This window comes from Equus caballus, chromosome 28, assembly GCF_041296265.1.
Source record: "Equus caballus isolate H_3958 breed thoroughbred chromosome 28, TB-T2T, whole genome shotgun sequence".
Taxonomy (NCBI): domain Eukaryota; kingdom Metazoa; phylum Chordata; class Mammalia; order Perissodactyla; family Equidae; genus Equus; species Equus caballus.
The window spans coordinates 43005379-43028197 of NC_091711.1; the positions used below are offsets into that span (position 1 = coordinate 43005379).

Here is a 22819-nt window from a genome sequence, read left to right on the forward strand (position 1 = left end):
ATTTGCCCTGAGCTAACATCCATGCCAGTCTCCCTCTATTTTGTATCTGAGTCACCACCACAGCATGGCTGACAAGTGGTGCAGATCAGAGCCCAGGATCCAAACCCACGAACCTGGGCAGCCAAAGTGGAGTGTGCCAAACCTTAATCACTCCATCACAGGGCTGGCCCCCATAACTGGCTTATTTCACTCAGTATAATGTTTTTGAGGTTCATCCACCTCATAGCATGTATTGGTCCTTCATTCCTTTTTATGGCTAAATAATATTCCACATATGGGTATCTCATATTTTATATATCCATTCATTAGTTGATGGATATGTGAGTTGTTTCCACCTTTTGACTATTGTGAATAGTGTTGCTATGAACATTCATGTACAAGTATTTGTTTGAATACCTGTTTTCAATTATTTGGGGTAAGACACCCTTCATAGAATTTCCATTCCATCAAGCTGGGAGAATAATTCCTGCCCTGCCTTCCTCATTGGCTGGTGTGAGGACCAAGTGTGAGAGTGGAGGAAAAGTAGTCATGACATTTACTAATGACTCCCAAATTTGCATCAGCAGCCTGTTAGACATCTTCGTGAGGATGTGTAACTGACATCTAGATCTTCGTACATCCCAAACTGAACTCCTGATCTCCTCCCTACACCTGTTTCCCCCTCAGCCTCCATTTGTTCAAAACCCTGCAGTCATCTTGGACTCCTCTCTTTCTCTCACACTCCACATCCAACCTCTCAGGAAACCAAGCTGCTCTTCTGTCAAAACAGACCCAGACTCCGATGACTTCTCACCCCCTCCCCTGCCCCACTCCCACCAGCCATCGGGGTTTCTGCAGCTGTTCTCCGGGCCTTTCCCCTCACCCCGGTACAGTCTGTGCTCAACCCTGGAGCACAGGCTATCCTTGTAAAATCTAAGTCGGGTCCTGTCCTTCTTCTGCTCAACACCCTGCAGGAGCTGTTCCTCACTGGGTGTAACAGCCAAGTTCACAGTGGCCCACAACGCCCCGTGTGACCTGGCCACCTGACCTCTGACTGCATCTCCTGGCTCACTCCCCTCCTGCCGCTGCAGGCGAGTTTCACCTGGGGAGCCTTGCTCGGGCCTGTTCCTTCTGTGCAAATACTCTTCCTCGAGGTACCCGGCACGTCTGTCTCCCTCACCTCCAGCCTTTGCTCAAAAGCCACCTTCGCAATGAGGCCTACTGCCACCCTATTTAAAATGACAATCCAGCTCCCCTGCACTCCTCTGCCCACGCCTCCTCTACTTTGTCACCCCCACGGCATTGATCGCCTTCTCACATGCTGCTCAGATGCTCATTTGTCCCTCCTCTGCCTGAATGTAAACCCCTTGGCGGAGGCTCTGGGGGTGTTTGGTTCAGTGATCTGGTCCGAGTGCCTCAAAAGTACCTGGCACATGGTGGGCGCTTGACGCATATTTGCAGAATTAGCAACAATACTAACATCAATAGTGACCACATGCCCTACAAGCATCCCAGGAAAAATCTCATAAACAAGGTAGAATTTTTGGCTTCCATTTTACAGTTGAGGAACCCCGAGGCTCAGAACGTCGAGGCACCTTGCCGGAGTCACACAGTTAGTAAGTGGCAGAGAAAGGATTTGAACCCAGGTCTGTCTGCTTGACTTTGGAACGCTTGTTCTTTCCTACTTTGCCCGGTGGTCACCGCAGTTGTATTTAACATGGTCCACTCATTCATTCGTTCGTTCAGTAAATATTTCCCAAGCCTCTCCACCCCCTCTCCCACCAAAATCCCAGGCCCTGGTACTGCAGACTGAGGACCCTCCCGTGGATGGGCCCCGCGTCCTCCCCAGAGGATCTCAGATTCCGCCGCCTGGGAACAAGTGCCTTTGCAGGCTTTGTAAACTGAACCTGGGGGCTCCGTCTCTCCAGCAACGCCTCATCAGCTCCACTAAACCAGAGTCCGTCTGGACTGATGGCCCTCATTTTTCGAGAAACAAAACAGCTCCCATGCGTAAGCCCTGGCCCTCAGGCTGAGCGAGGCCGCAGGTGCACACCCCACAGCAGCCTGCGCCTCGCCAGGTAAACAAGCCCGAAGGAGGGAGGCCGTGGGTGTGGGCGCAGGCCCGGAGCAAACCAGACCGGAGCGAGCGCCGGCCGAGAGGCGGGAAGACGAGGAGGAAGTGTGGGCGAGGGGCAGTGCTCGCTCTGGAGCAATCAGGATTGCCACACCGGGAAGACGGCGGCCCCGGACACCCTGCCGGCTCTTCCTCTCCCTTTTCTCAACCACAGGGCTCCCTGAGCTCAGCCGAGTGGGCCCCCCCTTCTGCTCCCTTTCGCCCCGCGCCCGGAGCCCCGCGCTCCGTGCCCCTCCTGGCCGCGCCGCCGCGTCTCGGCCCCTCTGCCCTCCCTCCCGAGGACGGGAAGCAACTCCGCCGCCTCATCCGCAACTGCCGGGGCGCTGCGCTTTGTGAAAAGGCGCTAGGGAGTTGGCGCTCGGCTCCGGGGCCTGATGGAACACACACCCTCGGTCGCGCACTCTGCGCGGCGTTTCTTTCCTGTTTGTTTCCTTTAGTCGGCACGCGCTTAGGGGACCTTCCTCTGCGCCGGTCCCTCTGCCCGGGGCTGGCGCCTGCGGAGCTCGGGGTCCGCCGGAGAAGCTGGCAAGGCCACGGTAAAGCCAGTGCAGCCGTGGGAGAAGCCGGGGGCTCTGGGGCCCCGGGGAAGTCCCTGATGCAGCCTGGAAGGCAGGGACACTGTCCAGAGAAAGATGTGAATGACAAGAACGGAATGATAATCAAATGAGACCCCAGGCTCTGAAGTGGAGCTCATTAACCTAACTCAGTAAGTGCCCACTAAGCAGTGGAATCTGTCCTTCGGAGAAGTGGAGGCTGCTGCCTACATCAAGTCCGGGTGTCTCTTGGAAGGGCGGCGTGGGCAGCTGAGTGAATATTCTGTCCTTGAAACCATGCGGCCAGGCGGTGGAAAGGGCATTACCATTGTAGAGAGGAGCAAACTGAGTCACAGAGGTGAGCTTGCTCACTTCTCTAGGTGGCAGGCTGCCTTGGAGGTAAGAAATCAGGCTGAAAACAGCATCTGCAGCACCTGGGGCATAAAAGACATAAAAATTATACAGTGGTAGGATATTTATTGATAATATATTATAAAAGAAAAAAGATAATCTATTGTAGAAACAGATTGCTAAAAGGATATATATTGTATGATCCACATTTTATACAGTACACGGGCACATACACATTTTTTAAACGATTGACACTGATAGACTACAAAATGTGAGTAGTTATCTCTAGGTTGTAGATTGCGAATGTTTTTAAAAGTCTTTTTATTATGTAAAATATTGGACATACACCAAAAATAGACAGAATAGGACAATGAACCTCTGTCAGCGCAACAACCATCAACCAATGCCTGACCCTGTGCCATTCACACCCACATCACGTATTCCACGGCAGTAAATCCTACACGTCATACCACTTCTTCCCGAGATATTTCAGTGTGTATCTCTCAAAATAAGGCCTTTAAAAAATATATATACATAACCACAATACCATTATAACTAAAAGGACATATACGGTTATTCTTTAATAGTATCGAGTGGCCAGTCAGTGTTCAAATTTCCCATAGTCTCATAAATAGCATAAATGTTTCCACTTTACAGTTACTTTTTTAAAAAAATCAGGATCAAAATAAGGACCGCACTGTGCAATTAGATGATATGTCATTTAGGTCTCTCTTATCCATAGTTTTCCCCTCCATCTCTTGTTATTTTCTTTGCAAATACATCATTTGTCCTACCATATCCCACAGTTTGCTGATTGCATCCCTGTGGTATAATTTAACAAGCTTCTCTGTCCTTTGTATTTCTCGTAAATGGACAGCTTCGTCTAGAGGCTGATTAGGTTCAGCTTAGCGTTTTTTGACAGGATTCATCGTAGGAGGTGTTGTGTGATTTCATTAGGAGGCAAATGATGCCTGGCTGTCTCTCTTTGGGTGACGAAGCAGCCGTTGTTGCTTGATGTTTAGCTCCTCTAATTCATAACAGGTTGCAGGATGGAAATCATCCTGTTTGATCGTCTCCTCTCCTGTTAGCTGGCCTACGTCTACAAAGAGAACTCCCCCTCATCGTCTAGCGGACTCCTCTGAGGTACGAATCGTAGAGGAAGGGCAGGATAGACACTGCATCCTTGTCCTTTGTTTACCAGTCTTCAAAATAGTGAGTTGGCTCTCCAGCACCCATCAAAAGGGACAAAGTGTGTTTTTAGAAATATCTTATTTTTAGCATTATTGTGAATTCATGGGTTTAAACATTTGACGTGCTTTAGTCTACTACGATTATTATTCTTATTGATGTTCAAATTCTCCCATTTTCGGTCTGTGGAAACCTCTTCAACCAGGCTCCTGAGTCCTTTGGACACAACCCTATAAGTCTCGGTAGCTTCTTTCCTAGCTGGTGTTTCCAGATCTTCCAGACTCCTCTTATCTTCTGTCCTGGACCTGGAGTCAGCCATTCTCTAAGGAGCTCTGGTTCCTTTGAGAGGGAAATAGTATGTAGAGATCATAAGCTGGATGCTAGGCTTAAAATGGGCTTCTTAAATTTTTTTCTTTTTTTACTTTTTATTTTGAAATAATTTTAGACTTACAGAAAAGTTGCAGAAATGGCACAGAGAGTTCCCGCATATCCTCTTAGCCAGCTTTCTCTCAGGTTAACTTCTTGCATAACCATAGTACAATTATCAAAACCAAGAAAATAACATTGGTACAAAACTATTAACTAAACTACGGACTTTATTCCAATTTCTCCAATGTTTCCATCAATGTCTTCCCTGCCTCCTCTGTTCTAGGATCTAATCCAGGATCCCACATTGAATTTGCTTGTCGTCTCCTTCGATTCCTCTACTGTATAACGGTTCCTCAATCTTTCTTTATCTTTCATGACCTTCACACTTTTGGAGAGTGCTGGTCAGGTGTTTTGTAGAATTGCCTTCATTTTGGGCTTGTTTCATGTTTTCTCATCCTTAGATCAAGGTTATGCCTTATGGGGAAAAATAACACACAAATGACCCTCTTCTTGGTGCATCGGGGGTACACAATGTTGATATGTTTAATTCCTGAGATGTTAAGCTTAATCACTTGGTTATGATGGTGTCTGCCACATTTGTCTACTGTCCAATGATTATTTTCCCCTTTGTAGTTAATAAATATCTTCAGGGAGATATTTTTAGACAATGTAAATATTCTGTTTCTCCTCAAACTTTTGCCCACTAATTTTTGCATCCATTGATGGATCTTGTCTGCAATGATCATTATTGAGGTGTTCGAATGGTGAGTTTCAATTTCCCTCATTCCTTCTGCATTTATTTACTTATTTATTTTTAAGATTGGCCCTGAGCTAACATCTGTTGCCAATCTTCCTCCTTTTTTTTCCTCCCCAAAGCCCCAGTACACAGTTGTATATCCTTAGTTGCAAGTCATTCTAGTTCTTCTATGTGGGATGCCACCTCAGCATGGCTTGAAGAGCAACGTCTAAGTCTGCCCCCAGGATCCAAACCCACGAACCCCAGAGCACGTGAACTTAACCACTTGGCCACGGGGCCGGCCACCTTCTGCATTTATTATTGGAATCCTCTGTAAGAAAGAGCTGTCCCTACCCCCCATTTATTTATTTATTCAATTATTCATTTATATCAGTATGGAATTGTGGATATTTTCTTCAATGGGTTATAATCTAGTCCTACTGCTAGTATAATGGGCTTTGAAGAAATGTTTCTGGAAGAAAGGAAGACAAGCAGGGAAGAAGAAAGGAGAAGAAGAAATTGAAAGTGGAACTTGTCTGTTTTATTCATTTATATTTAATAAATCTTTATCAGAACACACTATACAAGTCAGACAGAGTCTTCCAGTCCATTCACATGCTGGTGGGAGTGACTTTTCTACAGTGCAAATCTGATTCGTTTGAGGGGCACCCCATTGCCTGGGGAGGCCGCCGGGGGGCTGTGTCAGAGTCTGAGTGGCAACTCTCTGTCCTCAGGACTCAGCCTGGCCACGGCAAGTGCAGTGAATGCTGGTTCCCATAAGTCGAACCCTGCCCCTCCTGAGCCTACAGCCATGCAATTTCCCCACCTCACTCAGAGTAAAAGCCGAAGGCCTTACAATGGTTTCAGGGTCTGCATACTCTGAGCCACCCCTTCTTCCTCCCTGCCCTCTTCTCCTCCTCTCTGCCCCTTGGTCAGGTAACTTAGCTCCAATTACACTGGCTCCACTCCATCGAGGCAGGGTCTTTGCACTGGCCTGGATTGCTCTTTCCCTAGATGTCCATGTGGCTCAACAGTCCCTCTCTTCCTTCAGGTCTTAAATGTCACCCTTCTCAGCAAGAATTTCTCTGACCACCCTACCCCAAATGGCCACCTCTCCTCCCACTTCCTTCTCCCCATAGCACTATATATTTTTTCTTATTTGATTTTTCCTTTTCTGTCTCCTTCCACTGGAATCTAAGCTCCAGGAGAAGCAGAAGGCACTACAGTGTGACAATTGGAGGGGGACAATTACAACACAGTGTGAAAACCCAGAGGAGTGGTCAGGGAGGGCTTCTCAGAAGAGGCAGCCTCTAGATCTAGAGTTCAAGGTTATTCAGGTGTTAGGTGAATAGAGGCGTGTGAGGGAGAGAAAGTCTTTCAGGAAACAGGTGAGAGGGAACAGGTCACTCAAAGGGGATTGTGGATGGCCTGGATGGCCGGGACATGGAACCTCAGCACTTTGTGTGTGTCTGGTGCCTCCCATGTACCAGGCCCTGGAGACAGGGGAAGAGGAGCGGGGCAAACAAAACAGAACAGCCCCTGCAATCACCAGGGAGCTATGAGCAAGTTAAATGAGTGAATGTCTAATTCCACACAGAGTAAGTGCTAGGAAGGCACAGAGAAGGTTGGTATCAGAGAGTGGTAACTTTAAGGTGAGTGAAGGGAGAAGGGGGGAGGAGGTGTGGCCTGAGGACAAGCTGTCTGGGCCAAAGGAATATTCCTGTACTCCTGTACAGAGGAGTTTTCCCTTGAAAAGCTGGGCAGCAAAGGCCAGGCATCAGAGAGATGGGGCAGGGATGTGGTCTTTAGTCCCAGGACAGAGAGCCACAGAGGGGTTTTAAGCCTAGAAATGATACTTTGGGACTTGCATTTGGGGGAAGAGTCCATCTACTCTTTTCTGAAGAAGCGTAGATGCCGCCCAACGATGTCCAGTTCTCAGCTTCTTTTTAATAACCATTTTCCCTTCAGTGTTGTCTCATCCCTCCTAATTCCTGAACACTGACTAACCGTGAGTGGTGGGAGGCCCCCAAAGTTTGCCCCTTCCCCCTTTACTTGCTGACGCCCACATTTGTCCTTCAGTTCCCTTTTTCTTCTTTGCTTTTATCATAATTTATAATTATGTATTTGTGTGAGTGTTTACTTGCTTATAATGTCTGGGCCACCAAGCGCTGTTACGATTGTGGCGTATCTACTTCCACCCATTTCCAAAATAGTTTTATACGAGGACAGTAATAATGCCTAACACTTAGTGAGCCGTTACTATGTGACGGGTGTTGTTCTGAACACTTGTGTGAGCACAAACTCATTTAATCCTTACAACTAACTTGTAAGGTTGTACAATTGTTTATCCTCATTTTACAGATGAAAACAAAAACTGAGCCCTTTAAAGTATGGGATCCTACTCCACAGGCCATCCTGAAACCTTCTACTCAATTCTGTTTTAGAGACGGCTTCTGGTTGGTATGTACAGATGTAGCTCACCCGTTTGCACTTGGCTGTAATGCTCCAATGTGGGACCAGATTTTTTTTCAGTTCTCTACCTTTTATTAAATTATGTCCAGTGTTCTAGTGACTTGACATTTGAAAACTCTATTCCATTATACATTAATCTTCCAATTTACTTTGAAAAAAAAAAGTCCAGCTTTCCAAGTTAATGGGTAGGGGGTGGGGTCCTTTATTGTAACCTCAGTTACCCAGGGACAGATTAGGGAGAAGAATCGAGGGAGGCCTGGGGCAGCCTTTCTCCAGCAGGAGAAAACTTGCTGTGTTGCAAACCTGGCCTTTCTCTTGGCTTTAAAATTGCTGAAAGGCTTGAAAGACCATCTCACCTCGTCCTATGTTTTTACAAAGGAGACCGAGGCTGGAGTGTGCTGTCGGGTCCCAGGGCTATCCTGGTTAACCCTGTGGTGGCGCAGCCAGGTGGGAACCTGGACAAAGTTTTTGTCTGTTTCTGTTGCCCTCAGTGTGCCCTGCATTCACTGCCTGCAGACTCGTGTATACCGTGCCCTCCAGGCTCCAGCCCTGCCCAGCCCTCAAACTTCTTCTCTCATCTCTTTGTCCCCTACTTTATCCCTTTCTCAGCTCACCTTTGTCCTAGGCATTTCAGAGACACTTGAGCTCCCCACATCTTTACACTCAGCATTACTAGGTTTGACAATGGCTAATTTCTTGTGCATTTCCTGCTAGACTGACAACTCCAGGAGGCAGGGCGGGGCTGTTTTGCTCCTTCTTGAGTCCCCAGCTCCTAGCCCAGCCTCCAGCTAAGAGCGAGAGGTTGAAGAAGTAGTTACTGAGCAAATGGATGTTTGCAGTAGGAGAACAGTGAGGTTATTACAGTGGTCAAGGTGAAAATTAAAGTAGGTCTGCACCGGGTTGGTGGAGGTCAGTGGTAAGTAGGGGAGAGAAACCAGCCCAGATGGGAGACGATCTGCACAGGTAGAATTTAGGTGGTTGGTGGTTTGGTTTTGTTTAAAAAAAATTTTTTTAATTTACTTATTTTTCTGGTGAAAAATCACAATTTCACTTTTGAGTGCCACACATTGTGCTTTAACTCATCATTTTTTTCTGAGCTGATCAGCCAAGGGTGGCAGAAGGTGCAGGCAGTGCACAAAATATGGAACTCTTCACGAATTTGCGTGTCATCCTTGCACAGGGGCCGTGCTAATCTTCTCTGCAGCATTCCGGTTTTAGTGTATGTGCTGCCGAAGTGAGCACTAGGTGGTTGTTTCTAATGGGGAAAAAAACACATGATGGCCAGTCCACATTCTATTTGTCCCAAAGGAGTAACACGCCAGCATGGCAGACTATTTGAAACCACTGAAGGTTTTGAGTAGAAGAGCAATTGTTCCATGATGGGCATTGTTCTGCACGCTTTGTATTTTGGAAGTCGCCTCAGTGTGATGGCAATAGGGCCCTGGGCCTGGTCTGGGGCCCCTTACCCCTGGGCCCGCCCAGTTTGGCTGGCTTCATGCACCTCCCCAGGATCCCAGAAGGTGGGGCCACCTTGGGGGTGTGCAGGTCACACAGACAGTCTGCCTTCAAAATCGCAGCGGCAGCGACAGTGCTGTTGCCATGGTAACAAGGTCGCTTTTGCAGGTTCCCTCAGACTCTGCTTCTAAACCACACTGAGAGCGAAGGAAGGCCAGCATATCACCAGGTGGCCCATGGCCTCTGCAAGCCAGGGGGCCAAGAAAAGGCCCGCCTGTGTATCTAAATTCAAATCATAGTGGGGTGGGACAACTTGTGTTCAAATCCCAGCTCTGACCCTGACACTCTATCCTCACAAGTTACTGAACTTCTCTGTGCCTCATTTTCCTCAACTGTAAAATGGGAATGTGAGGATTAAATGAGATTCTATGTGGAAAGCCCTTAGCACACACCTGGCATGTGGTAAACGTTAGCTAATATTAAGTTGCCTCAGCTTCTCGCCTGTCCTCTGCAGAAAAGTTTGACAGGAAACCCACAGGTGTTCTTACACAGTGATGCCACAGTGAGGTGCAGGACAGTTTTCTGGGACAGTCAACAGAGCTGGCCTGAGGTGGTCTGAGAAGGGGAAGGCAGGCCTTCTCAAACGGGCTTCAGCAGCTCCCTGTGACAAGTCCAGGGGCCTCCCGGACCCTCGTGTGGCCAGCACAGCTCCCACCCTAGACCTGCCATCGGTCTTCTCTGTTAATGTTGGGTGGACATGCAACCACATTATGATGATTTCCTTGCAGTGCATCTTGGAAACTCCCTGGAGCCCACAGGGATAAGCTGGTCCAATTTGCAGCCCCTTCATTCATTTATTTTTTCATTCATTCATTCAACTCGCTCAATATATGCTGTGCTGCACATCAGGAAGTCCATGTGTCATAAGACAGTCCTGCCCTCAGGAGGGTCACGGTCCTTGCAGAGGAACCAGAAGAGTGAACAGGCAGCTGTGATCTGGCAGCATCCAGGTTATTCGGCCCTGCCTCGGGAGGCAGATGTGGACAGTGGTTACCCCAGGTGGAGGGCCCAGCTGCGGCCAGGCGAGGAAGTGAGAACTGTTTGGTTTGGCCACATCTGAAAGCCCGCAGTGGAGTGGCTAGAGAACAGGCTAACAATGTGGCCCAGAGTCTTATAAGCCGCCTGAAGGGGTGTAGACTTTATTCAGAGAGCAAAGGGCCTGCTCCTCGGGGGATTTAAGGAGGGAATTTGCTTTTTTTGGAAGATGCCAGGTAGGGAAGAATTTTAAAAGGAGAGCTGGCAGTTGCAGGGGTGAGGCTCAGCGTGGTGATCTGGGGACAAATGGTGAGACCTGGATGGATTTAGTGCTAGAATTGATAGGACCTGGACCCTGGCTGAGCTCACGGTCCTGAAAGCTTCCAGAATGACAGCCTAGGCCCCTGTGCTCACTCCAGCCTCCGCACCTGGAATCCCAGGCCACTCAGCTGCCCCTGGAGTTGTACAGCCTAGGAGGAGACGGTGGGAGTCCCACTGCCCTGAGTCCATCCAACATGAGGGGCCAGCCTGGGCTTGACTGAACCGCCCGAGTGACCTGTCTATGCCCCCCTTATATGAGAGTATGAACTTGGCACTTGGCATAGAACCTGGCACAGCACAGACAGTAAGTGGTAACAGGGATTATTAATTTGTTTTTGCTCCCCGGGGAACACTCAGGGGAGACAGAAGACTTCCTCCATTCACTCAGTACTCACCTACTGAACACCCTTGTTCCCTCCCCACAGCCGGGGAGGGCCCTGAACAGGGCGGAGGAAACCACAAGTGCTGGAGCTGACTGAGGGACGGATGAAGCCATCAGGCACTGAGCACCACAGGACTTAGGAAAGTTGGGGAGAAAAGGGGAGCCCTCCGGAACTCTGCATAACGCAGAGGTGTCAAGAAGAAGGATCTCTCAGTCTACTTCCTGAAGGGTCGCAGTCTAGCTTCTCAGAGATTACACTGAGTATTTTGCCATCGTTTAGGAGGAGCACCAACACAGTTCAGGCCACCTGGCCTTTTTAAAAACAGAGAGAGCAAAAACTCCGTGTGTAGGCACTACCTGCAGATCCTGGGCCCTGACACACAGAAGGACCCAGGACAGGATACAGCCCCAGGCAGGCTGCCTTCTATTGGGTTCTCCAGGCCCAGCCTGCTGCCTTCATCACTGCAGCCTCCTGGCAGCACAGACCTGGGACCAAAAGCTTCAAAACATCTCATGGGAGGAAAGAGCGGAAACCCATGTGACTGGCTTTGTCCCATACTGAGGTGTATTATGGCACTTGTGGTAGGTTTGTGTGTGCATTTCCCTCGGGAGAAAGGAGGCGAGGGACGTTTTGCTGAGCCCTGCAGGTGCCCAGCACAAATGCTCTATTTTAAACTGCCATTCCCATTACACAGACCAGGAAACTAAGGCTCAGTGCGGCGACTTGCTGAGGTCACACAGATCCTGTGCAAGCGCCGCCTGCCCCTAAGACAGAATCCCGCCCATTCTGTCCCTGTACCTTCGGCCCCATTCCCTGAATAGTGAGGTGGGGGAGGAGCATCCGTTCTGTGGTTGGAAGGAATGAAAGACTCAACCTTCCAGCCCAGGTCTCCGGCAGCCGGCCTTCTGCTTTGCGGGGTTCCCTTGCAGTGGCCACCCTGGCAACCCCAGCCCCTGCCGGAGTCCCCTGCCTTCCACGCTGCGGCCAGCGCCCAGCTCTGAAATGTCCGCAAGGGCCGCGGGCTCCCCGGCCACCGGCACACACCACCCTTCTGCCCCCTTTCTTTGCAGTCAGGCCCCCACGGTCCCACCTGTCTCCTGTGGGTGACACGGGGTGTCGGGACCCCGGCGCCATTTCTGGAGGCGGCGCGTAAAGGGGACGGTCCCGCAGCCCAGCTTGGGACGCGTTTGTTTTTAAACGAAGAAGGCTTTTCTCCGGACTCCCAGGGCGTCTGCCCCGCCGAGAGCCGGGCGTGGGGGCGGAATTGCAAAGGGAACGCGATGGGGAAAGCAAAACCGAAGTGGTTTCGTTCCCCGGGACCCGGAGACACAAAGGCATCGGCCCGGGGAGGGAGGCGTGGGTTTGCGCACGTAGCTCGCGGGTCCCTGCGCCCGCCCGCCCCGCCCGGGGCACGGGGCGGGGGGGGCGGCTCCCCCTCCGCAGCTCGCCCGCTGGCCCGGCCGGCGCCCAGGGGACTTCCGCAGGTAGGAGAGTTGGGGCGGCCGGGCCGGCTCCGTCCGGCCACGCCCAGACACCTGGCCCGGCGCGCTGGGCCGTCCCCGCCGCGCTCGCGTCCTGGGGGCCGAGGTCCAGGTCGTGGGGGCGGCCCCCCAGGCGGCACCTGTCCTCCCAAGCCGGGGCAGGATGGGCCCCCTCGCCCCCGGGCTCTTCTCTTTCTAACCTTTGTTAGCGCTTAGACTCGGGATCCCGGAGGCCCATCCACCCAAACCCCAGGGCGCTATCTGAACGTCGACTCTGAACCTTCGCTGATCCTCTTCGCCAAACCGCGGAAACAGTCCTGATCCGGCCGCAGGACGGCGGGTCACGTGCCCGCAGTGGGGGCAGGGGAGGGAGGCGCCCGAGTCCCCGCGGCCGCACGTGCAGGGCCTCTGCCGGGGGCGGAGCTCAGGCCGGCGGGCTGCGTTCTCGCCCGGCTTCCACAAAGGTGTCCTGGGCGCGGGAGGTGCAGTGGTGATCCAGCTAGAAACACCCCTGGTCTCTGCCGTGCTGGAGCTCAGGAATGATGAGTTATCAGTGCCGCGCTAATCGTTGTTAATAACAGTAAGCCCTCACTAAATTGTCGCTGTTGTAGATCACAGGAACTAGGTCTGACTTTAAGAGCCCGATGAACGAGTTCTTGTCCATGAAGTCAGTTACAGAGGAGTTGGTAGTCTTGGGTTTTCTGATTGATTTTATTGTGGAGAATCTTTAACATGAATGAAAATCAAGACGGTAAAATGAGCCCCCGGGTGCGCATCACTCAGTATCAACTCGGGACAATCTGGTTTTGTCTATCCCTCACTCCCCACGCACCGCCCCTCCCTATTATTGTGAAACAAATCCATGGAATCAAGTCATGTTTCAGTTGTGCCCCTTGAAACGATTACTGGGTTTTGATGAAAAGCCCGTTGTTTGTTTAGAAAAAAAATTTTAAGCTAAGTAGATTAAAATGTTAAGGAGTGGAGATGAAGACGTGGATAGGAGTGGAGAAGGAGATAAAAGAGATAAAAACAGTGAAAGGAGTGGAAAGACTGAAATGATAGATGAAAGCACTAGCAATGTTTCTGGGACATCAGGTTGCCCAGGTGAAAGCTTGGGCAGAGAGGAGCCAGTGAGCTGGTGAGAGGTGAGATTCAGGGCACTGGGTGAAGGTAGAAGTGACCAGATTTGCTGATGGGTTGGACAGGGGGTTTGAGGGAAAGAGAGGCTTCAAGGATGAGAAACTGGGTGGACGGCAGTGCTTTTAACAGCGATGGGGAAGACTGGGCAAAGAGCAGATATGAGAGAATGGGAGAAATCAAAATAGGGTTTGGCCATGTCTCCTCCGAGCTGCCATGTAGATATCCAAGTAGAGATGTCGCAAAGGTAGAGGTTTAAGGGGAATTCTCAGAGAAGAGAGCAGGACTAGAGATATAGATCTGAGGGTTGAGAGTGTGTAGTGTATTCAAAATCACGGGACTGGAGCTGGTGTAGATAGTGGCCAGTGAGGTTAGAGAGAAACCAGGTGAGTGTGATCTCCCAGGAGCCAAGGGAAGAAAGTGTTCCAAGAAAGAGGGAGGGGTCAACAGTGTGAAATGCCTCTGAGAGGTCAGGGAAGAGGAGGACCAAAAAAGTGACCGTTGGATTTGGTAACCTGGACACCCTTGGTGACCTTGGCAAGAGCAATTTCAAAGAAGTGACAGCAGAAAACCAAATCAGAGAGTTGAGGAGAGAACAGGGGTGAGGAAGTGATGGACTAATCTTTGAAGAAATTTTGATGTGAAGAGAAACTAGAGGAATGAGGCCATAGAGGGCATGAGGTCAAGGCACATTAAAAAGCAAAACAAACAAAAACAACTCTTTAATACAGAAAATGTAAAGTTTACACACAAGGAGAGAGAATAATGTAATGAACCCATACCTATCATCTGATTTCAATGATTGTCAACAGCCAATTTTGTTTCATCTGTGCTTGCCTGGTTATTTTAAAGCAGATCTCAGAATTCATTCTATTTCAATCATAAACAGACTTCAGTATGTATCTCTAACACATAAGGATTCATTCTTAATAGTCAAGAACTTTGTTTTTTAACATAACCACAACATAATTATCACACCTAAAAATAATTAATAATTCCTTAATATCGTCTAATATCCAGTCATCAGTGTTCACATTTTCTTGACTGTCCCATAAATGATTTTTTAAAAAAAGTAATTGGTTTGTTACAATCACGATCCGAACCATGTATCGCTTTTGGTTGGTATGTCTCTTAAGGCTCTTTTAATCTAAAACATTTCCTCTCCTTTAAAAAATTTTTTTGAGAAACCACATCATTTGTCTTTTAGAATTTCTCACATTCTGGCTTTTGCCAATGGCATCCTTATAATAGTGCTGTGAACTTGCCATTGCATCATATAAAGTCCGGTTGTCTCTCTTTGTGACTTGATCAGGTGTTTTCAGCCTGATCCTTCCATTATAAAGCGCCCCATCCAACTTTCACCTGTCACCCCATCAGCATTGCAACCCTAATCATGAGTATTCTTGAAAAACAGTGGTGTAGAGAAATCCTCCCAAGAGGGAACACTTGGAGCAGAATACTTAATTGTCCACATGACCTGAACTTAGACTTAGAGATGACCTGAAATTAGAGTTAGGGGCAGTGGCTAACAGAAACTTGAAGGAATAGGACTGGAAGATGGGTAACAGGAAATCTGGGGTAGAGGTATATGGATGGACCCTTCAGAATGGGCACAGTGTGGACATATCTGTGTCCCGTGTGAATGTTCTTCAAAGGACATCTGTTGCAGAGGAGGCTCTTAATAACCAAGTGGACAAAATGACACGTTCTGTGGCTGTCAGCCTCTTTCCTCAGCCACCTGGTGCTTGTTCAGTGGGTCCATGTGGCAGCAATGGAGGATATGCATGGACCAACCAAGAAGGACATCCCCTCATCAAGCTGACCTGGCTACTGCCATTCCTGAGTGTTTAACCTTCTGACAACAGAGGCCCACACTGACTACCCCGCAATTTGCCATCATCCCCACGGGGACCAGCCAGCCACCTGTCAGTAAGTTGATTACACTGGATCCCTTTCATCATGGAGGGGAGAGCAATTTGCCCTCACTAGAATGAATATGCTTTCTGGATAGGATTTGCCTTTCCTGCCAGCAATGCTTCTGCTAGTGTCCCCATCCATAGTCTTTTGGAATGCCTTTTGCACTTTCATGGTATTCAACACAGCAATGCTTCTGATCAAGGAAATAATTTTTTAGCAAAAAAATCACAGCTGTGAGCATGTGTGCCTAGAATTCACTAATATTATTATGTACCCCATCATGTGGAAGCATCTGACCTGAAAGAATGGTGGAATGACCTACTGAATATGCTGTTCTGGCACCAGTTGAGAAAAAGACCCTGAAAAGATGGCGTCTGTCTCAGACAATGCTTTGAACCAGTGATCAGTATATGATGCTGGTTGAAGGTCTGGAATAGGAGTAGCTCCTCTCACTGCTACATCTACTTTGAATTCCTGCTCCCACACCTTTAAGCTTGATGGGTGGTCTTAGTTCCCAAGGGAGGAATATTTCCTAATATTGGGGGACACAGCTATGCTTCCGTTGAATTGGAACCTGGACATGTTGCACTTTCCAATTGGTGAAGAAAGAGGATACTCTACTGGCTGGGATGATTCACCCCAATTAACCAAGTCAAATTGTTGCTTACGATGGAGACAGCAAAACTGTGTCTGGAACCCAGAGGAATCTATGCGGCACCTCTTGTTACTTCCATGTCCAAATGTAAAAGTTCATGGGAAATTTGAGCAACCCCAACAAAACAGGACCACTGAGAATTCAGACCCTTTAGAAATGAAGTTTTTGGGCACTCTACCAGGTAAAGAACCCTAACCTGCTGAAGTCCTGGCTGAGGGCAAAAGAAACAGAGTGGGAAGTGGAAGAAGGAATTAATAGATACTAACCAGTGCCTTGTGAGCAGTTACAGACCTGATACAGAGAGTTGTCGCAGCTCTGCACCACAGCTGTGCCTTTTAGAGACCATGCTAACGTTCTATCAAAACAGCAGCTTCAAGATGTTGTGACATGTGGCAGGATCGGTGTCAAGTCCATCAAGATTCTTTGTTTTTTTTTTCCTAAAGCTTGGCACCTGAGCTAACAATTGTTGCCAATCTTTTTTTTTTTTCTGCTTTATCTCCCCAAATCCCCCCTGGTACATAGTTGTATATCTTAGTTGCAGGTCCTTCTAGTTGTGGCATGTGGGACGCCGCTTCAACATGGCCTGACGAGCGGTGCCATGTCCGTGCCCAGGATCCGAACCAGCAAAACCCTGGGCCGCCACAGGAGAGTGCGTGAACTTAACCACTCGGCCATGGGGGCCGGCCCCCCATCAAGATTCTATATTGTGATAGAAAGTGAGAGTGTTAACTTAGCCCTGGGGTAAGACTACGAATGTGGCCTGCTGTTGCTCGCAGGTGAATGCAGTCTGCTTTGCACCTCCTTCCTGGTAGCCATTGAGAAGAATGCACTTGCCGGGTCAGTAGCTGCGTACCAAGTGCCAGAGGCTGTGTTGCTTTATTACAGTAAAGATACTACATCTGGCACAGTGGCTGTGATTAGGACTACTATTTGGTTAAGTTGTGGTAGTCCACTGTCATCTACCACGATCTGTCTGGCCTTTGCAAGGGATATAGATACCAGTGAGTTCAACAGGATGCTAATCTCTACCATTCCATCTAGGATGCAGGAATGCTTCTGATTTACTATGTTGGCTGAGGGAAGGACTCAGATAGTTTCAGGAGCTTCTACTTGGCCTTTCTACCCATAACGGTTCTTACTTTTAAGTCAAGGAATAAATGTGTGGATTCTGCTGGCTAAGTATATCCATTCTGATTACTCACTCAAAGATTTGGGAAATGACCAGAGGACCATGACTCCATTTATCACCGGCGTCCCCTAACAAGGCCATGAAGGCATTTGGGTCTCCTTGTATCAGTGGCAACTCAGACCTGTATCTAACATCTCTCAAAAGATCTGGGTATTCTTCTGTTCTGTAGTGTACATTTACTCTGGTAAATGACTAAAAGTCATTTTGGAGAAGTTGGGGAACCTCTATTGTTGTGGCATTGCAGAGTCCTTCCTCAAGGGGACCTGGCCTCCCCTTCATTTGACGGGTCTGGGTTTAAGAACCAGCTCATGTCTGCCAAATAAGTGAGAGACTGAGGTTTTCTAGTTTAATGGCTGACAGCAGCATCTGCCAAAACCCTCACCACAGACCTCTGTATTAAAGGCCACCTGAGTGCCATTCCAGTTTTGTTCCCCATTACAGTCATTGTGTTTACCTTGTCTCTGATGGCTAAGTGCTATCACCTGGCCTCTAGTATTTCAGAATCCTATCATCTATATTGGCACAAGGGAGCCCAGGTCCATAGCTGCAACTTTACGTAACCCTGGCCCATCCACAGAGGATGGCTACCATTGAGTTTCTCAACAATGTTGACCCCTCATTGGTGCATTCCATAGTGCTTTCATGAAGACAGCGTCTTCTAGAGATGGTGGTCAGCTGGCAAGTTCTCTGGTTTTACATAATAAATCCATCCTAACATTCTCACCTCTCTCAGCTTTTTGACCCTTTTCTCCACACTCTGCCAAGGCAAGTCCAGCATTTCCATTAAATTTTCTGTAGGATATCATTGTTTCCAAGCTCGAAGGGCCATTCCAGAGGGTATCAGAAGTGGCTCCAGACTTTCTTACCAGAATATTGAATCCTGAATCATGAGAGGGTTCCCCCACATCTATAAATTCTCCCCACTCCAGCCTTATAATCCCGGGTCCATCACTCTCAGGATCCATTCCCAGGCATGTTCCCCTCGTTCCTGCTGGAACATATTAGTCAGGTCCTAAAGCTCTTTTGGTAAGAATTGACCCTAGTTTTTGATCTAGAAGCCTTGAGGGCAGGAAAGGGCAGATCTCAGGGAGGGCAAGTATCATTGTGCAAGACAGCTGCCTCTGATGAGGCCTTCGCATGGTCTCCACTAAGGGAGGCTGCTTTCCCCAGTGAAGGGGAGAGGCCACTTCTGCTGTCCCAGATCGTTAAGGTGAATCTGGGTCTTGAAAATTCTCCGCTGCCTATAGTCAAATGTCACATCCAGACCACCTGGCCCCCCTCCTTCCCTTTCTAGTATCTAGCAGAGGAGAATGGCTGGGGCTGTGAATTCAGTCTCCTTGTAACTCTGGAATAAAATCTTGGGCCTGATTTTCAGCACTGTCTGTCCTCTGGCTACAGGAGATGAGGTTCTCTTTAGACCCCACCATGGAAACTTTCTGGCTTTCACACGGTGCTCTGAATTGAGAATTGACTGATTTGAGCCTGTTATTTTCTTCCTTCTGGACTTTTATGGCAGTTAAAACGTTTAACTAGCTCCGCAATCCTTCTAACAACCCTTATCCTCGTATTTTTTAAGTGATGGAGTGAGTTGTTGCAGACTCCAGTGCACTTCTCACACCTGTACCCCATCCCAAGCTATCAAAGCTGAGAGTCTTAGTAATGGTGCTGGTAAAGCATGCTTGGGGTTATCTCCATCCTACTTAATATCACTAACAGGGTCCTTGTTGCCATCTGGCTGGCAAATGATCCAATTCCAAAATCCCTTTCTGAGAGCTTACTTCCTGGAACCACTTCTGGTAACACCTTGTTTTGGATTCCATCGAGTGCAGATCCTTAGGCAAGGATTTGAGAGCAGGTAGCTTATTGTGAGAATGATCCCAGGAAGGCCTAGTAGAGCAGTGGGAAAGTGAGACAGGAAAGGTAAGGCAGCTGATGCACAGGGTGTGGTTGGTACACAGGGCACATTAATGAGCAGTTACCACTGTGGGCAACCAGGACTCCAGCTCAGACTCCCTCCAGGAGGTGTGCAGAGCACTCCTCAGGATTGTTCTACCCTAAGAGGAAGGAAGCTTGGTGTTTATCCGCTAACTTCCACCTCCCATCATTTGAGGGCTGCTCCTGGGGGTGTTAACTTCCTGCCACTTCCATACGGCTCACGTTCAGGCTGAGCATGTTCCTGTGGCCAGAGAAAGTCCTTCGGGCAGAGAATCCTGAGTGCTGGCAGTAGGAAGCCTTGGGGTGCACAGGAACAGTCAGTGCTTCAAGGAAACACGAGGGGTGATGACAGTGCTGTCACACACAGCTTCCTCAGAAGTCTAGGTCCCAGCTCCATTGGCCCCTCCTCCAGGCTTGCAGGTCCTCCATCACAACCACCCCTTGTGCTCCTAGTCCTTCTAGTAACTGCAGGAAGTGGCCACCTCCTAGTCCTGTGGGCCAGGCAACAACCTTGAGAGGACAAGTGAGAAAATGTTCAGGAACCACTGAAACAGCATTGTGGCCATGGCTAGCATGTAGATGGCTCCTGTTCTCCCTTCCTGTCTCTGTTCCATCTTCAGCTTTATTCTGCAAACATTCTACTGACCAGGGCCGTCCAGAATGGGCCATGAAGAAATGCGTGCTTGAACACTATCAAAAAAGAACTCTGATGTTGCTGCCTGAACTTTGAGACTGGCTTGAACCTTTGTGGATATAGATTTTAGGAATCTTGGTACACTCTCTGCTCTGCTGATATTGACCTTGCCTATGTCCCCAGACATATCATGCAGCTCCATACTTCGAGGCCTTTGCTTTCCTGTTCCTTTGTCCTGGAACGTGGTTTCTCCTGTTCCTTCTTCCTGTCCTAACAAACTCCTGCTCCCCTCTCGAGACCTAACTGAACTATCCCCCCTTCTTTCTCTGACTTCCCTAAACAGGACAGGGGCTTCCTCTTTGGAATTTACATATGCACACTCACGTCTATTATGACCTGTATTTCAACTCTTTTTAAAAATCTTTTTCTCCTGCCCAGAGTATGACCTCCTTTGGGGCCTCATTCATCCCGGTATCTTCATTCATTCATGCAACACATCTTTTTTGAGTCTCTGCCTATCCCAGGCGTGGGAGCAGCTCAGTCAATGTCTGTTGAAGGGATGAATGAATTGGTGAGCAGTTGCTACCCCGATGGATGCTGTGTTGCTAGGTGACAAACTCTAGTGATGATTAGAGAGGAGAGCGTGGTGACTGCTGTTATGTGAGTTAGAGTAAGCGTCTACACATCTTCCTGCAGGATCAGAGAAACTTCGTGGGTGGAAGTTCCACACTTGAGCTCTGCCAATGTGGCAGGAGGGAGGCGGGGCATTTAACAGGGATTTTCATTGTGCATGCGGAGAGGGAGGATCGTGGGAGGGAGCTGTGTGAGAATCTTTCTGGTATATGAGAGTAGTTTGAAAAATCCTAAGAGGCTATCTTTCCTTCATCCTTCAAGCTGAGAATCACTGAATTAAAAGCTTTCTAAATAACCATAGGTGCAGGTTCAGTATAAGAGTCTACACAGACGCCTGTAAGGACCAGGCAAGAAAGCGTTAGTAAGAAGCTGATTGGAGGAGAATGTAGCTCGTGTCTGGAAGGATCAGCTGCTACTCAGCACGAAGAGATGGTCACCCAGAGGAATTGTGGGCCCAGTGTTGCAAGATCCTCCAAGTTTTCAGGAAAGGCCACAAGTCCAGGTTTTAACATGAAATCTCCTGAATTTTCCAATGTTGGAAGTAAATCAAGATTTTACAAAACCAGGTGTTTTCAGACTTAGTCTCACCTGGCCCAATACCATCTTTCCTACAAGCCCCAGCCTGGAGAACACCTTCCCAGGGAACCCTTACCTGGCATCCCTGGCTCAGGTGTTCATTCAGCATTAATTAAACACCAGCTGTGTGCCAGGAGCTGTGTTTTATGCTGGGAATGTGTCGGTGAAGGAGTGTCTGCTCTTGCCAGCTTCCAGGTGCCCCCACTGGCTGCAGCGCCTCCTTTAACTCTATTCTTCCCTTACCGATTTGTTGGTTTCTGTGTCCATAACTGGCTCCCCTTCTCATCTTTGAGCATCATGAAGGCCGTAACAGTGTTGTATCTATCTCTGCATTTGCCGCATAAGAGAACAATGGATGCTCATAAATGAAGCCTCCAGAGGAGCACAGGCCTTGTTCCTTGTGAAAGACAGTCCTGTGGACTTGGCAAACAGGTTGGGTAGGATCCAGAGGGCAGAGCTAGGACCTTACTGTCAGGTCTGGATTTCTTAGAAGGAAGCATTTCTCGCCATGAGGTGGGTGAGCTAGAGGGAGGAAATGAGTTCACCATCCTTAGAGGTATCTGAATGGATGTGAGTTGACCAGCCACTGAAGATGCTGGAAAGAGGGGAGCTATGTTGGATGAGAGGTTGTGCTGGATGGTTTCCTGTTCCCTCCAGCTTCCATGGTCTGCACTTTGCTGTTTCTGTGGAGAAAACTGAGTAAATTACTAAATTAGGCCGCCAAGGCAGTTGAGCCGTTGGGAGCATCGGCCGTGCTTCCAGTCAGACCTGGGTTTGATTCCAGGCTCTGCCACTTCGCTGTGCAACCGTGGGCAGGATGCTTCACCCTCTCTGAGCACAAGTAACTTACCGTTTAGGGGTGTGGGATGCTCCTCCCTTCTTCTCCTCTCCAGGGCTCTGATGCGCAGAGTGGGCACAAAGGCTAAGCTGGAAGTGGAAAGCAGGCACTCAAGCTAGCAGTTAAGGGGAAAGTTGTTCATGGTTAAAACCGCTCTTCAAAATCCCTGGGAAGGGGCCACGTGACGGACTGTCTTGTCCCATAATGAGTCCAACTCAGCCAATTTCCCCTCCTGCTTTAGAAAAGAAAATCACTGGTGAGCAGCAGAGGAAGCAGTTAGCTTGCATCTGAAGGCTAATGTTTTATGAAAAATTCCTGCTGTTAGACTTTGGATCACTTTTAGGATGGTAAAATGTCTACACTCCAGTAAGCATGCGTATTGAGATTGGAGAAACTACAGATTTGGGTCTTCTCCCCCCCCACTCTGGGCCAGAGACTCACTGGGGTGAATGGGCGGGTGGAATCACCTACATTATTTGAATCATTAGTTTTTCTCTCGGTCTCTCTGTTCTGTGTTTGACAAGCCCACATACCAGAATCTTCATAAGTGACCTTAGCATGTGATAAAAAGTACTCTGTCAACCTGGGCAATCTGCAACTGTCATCCAGGACTCTGGTTAACTGTGCTGAGAACTCGGCTTAGGCCTGGGCCTGTGTGCGGCCTGCCAACTCTCTCTCCCAGAAATAAAGACAGCTGGGCCCACGGTGTGGCCTGACTCACATTCCACCAGGTGTAGGTGGAAAAGCTGCAAAAGAGTGAGACCAGCCACCTGTCTCACACGGCTTGTCACAGGTGGAACAGAAAGGGAATGGGCACCTGGCAATCATTTTAAAGTGACCTCACCCACTAAGGAAATGATTGTCAAGC

At 48.8% G+C, this 22819-nt stretch overlaps 1 non-coding gene across 1 annotated transcript; it reads right to left on the reverse strand.

The window, feature by feature from the left end:
- Positions 1-8897: 8897 nt before the first annotated feature.
- On the reverse strand, positions 8898-9004 carry LOC111771140 (U6 spliceosomal RNA). Its single transcript, XR_002804808.1, has one exon. It is a non-coding gene; the product is annotated as a U6 spliceosomal RNA (small nuclear RNA).
- Positions 9005-22819: the final 13815 nt, after the last annotated feature.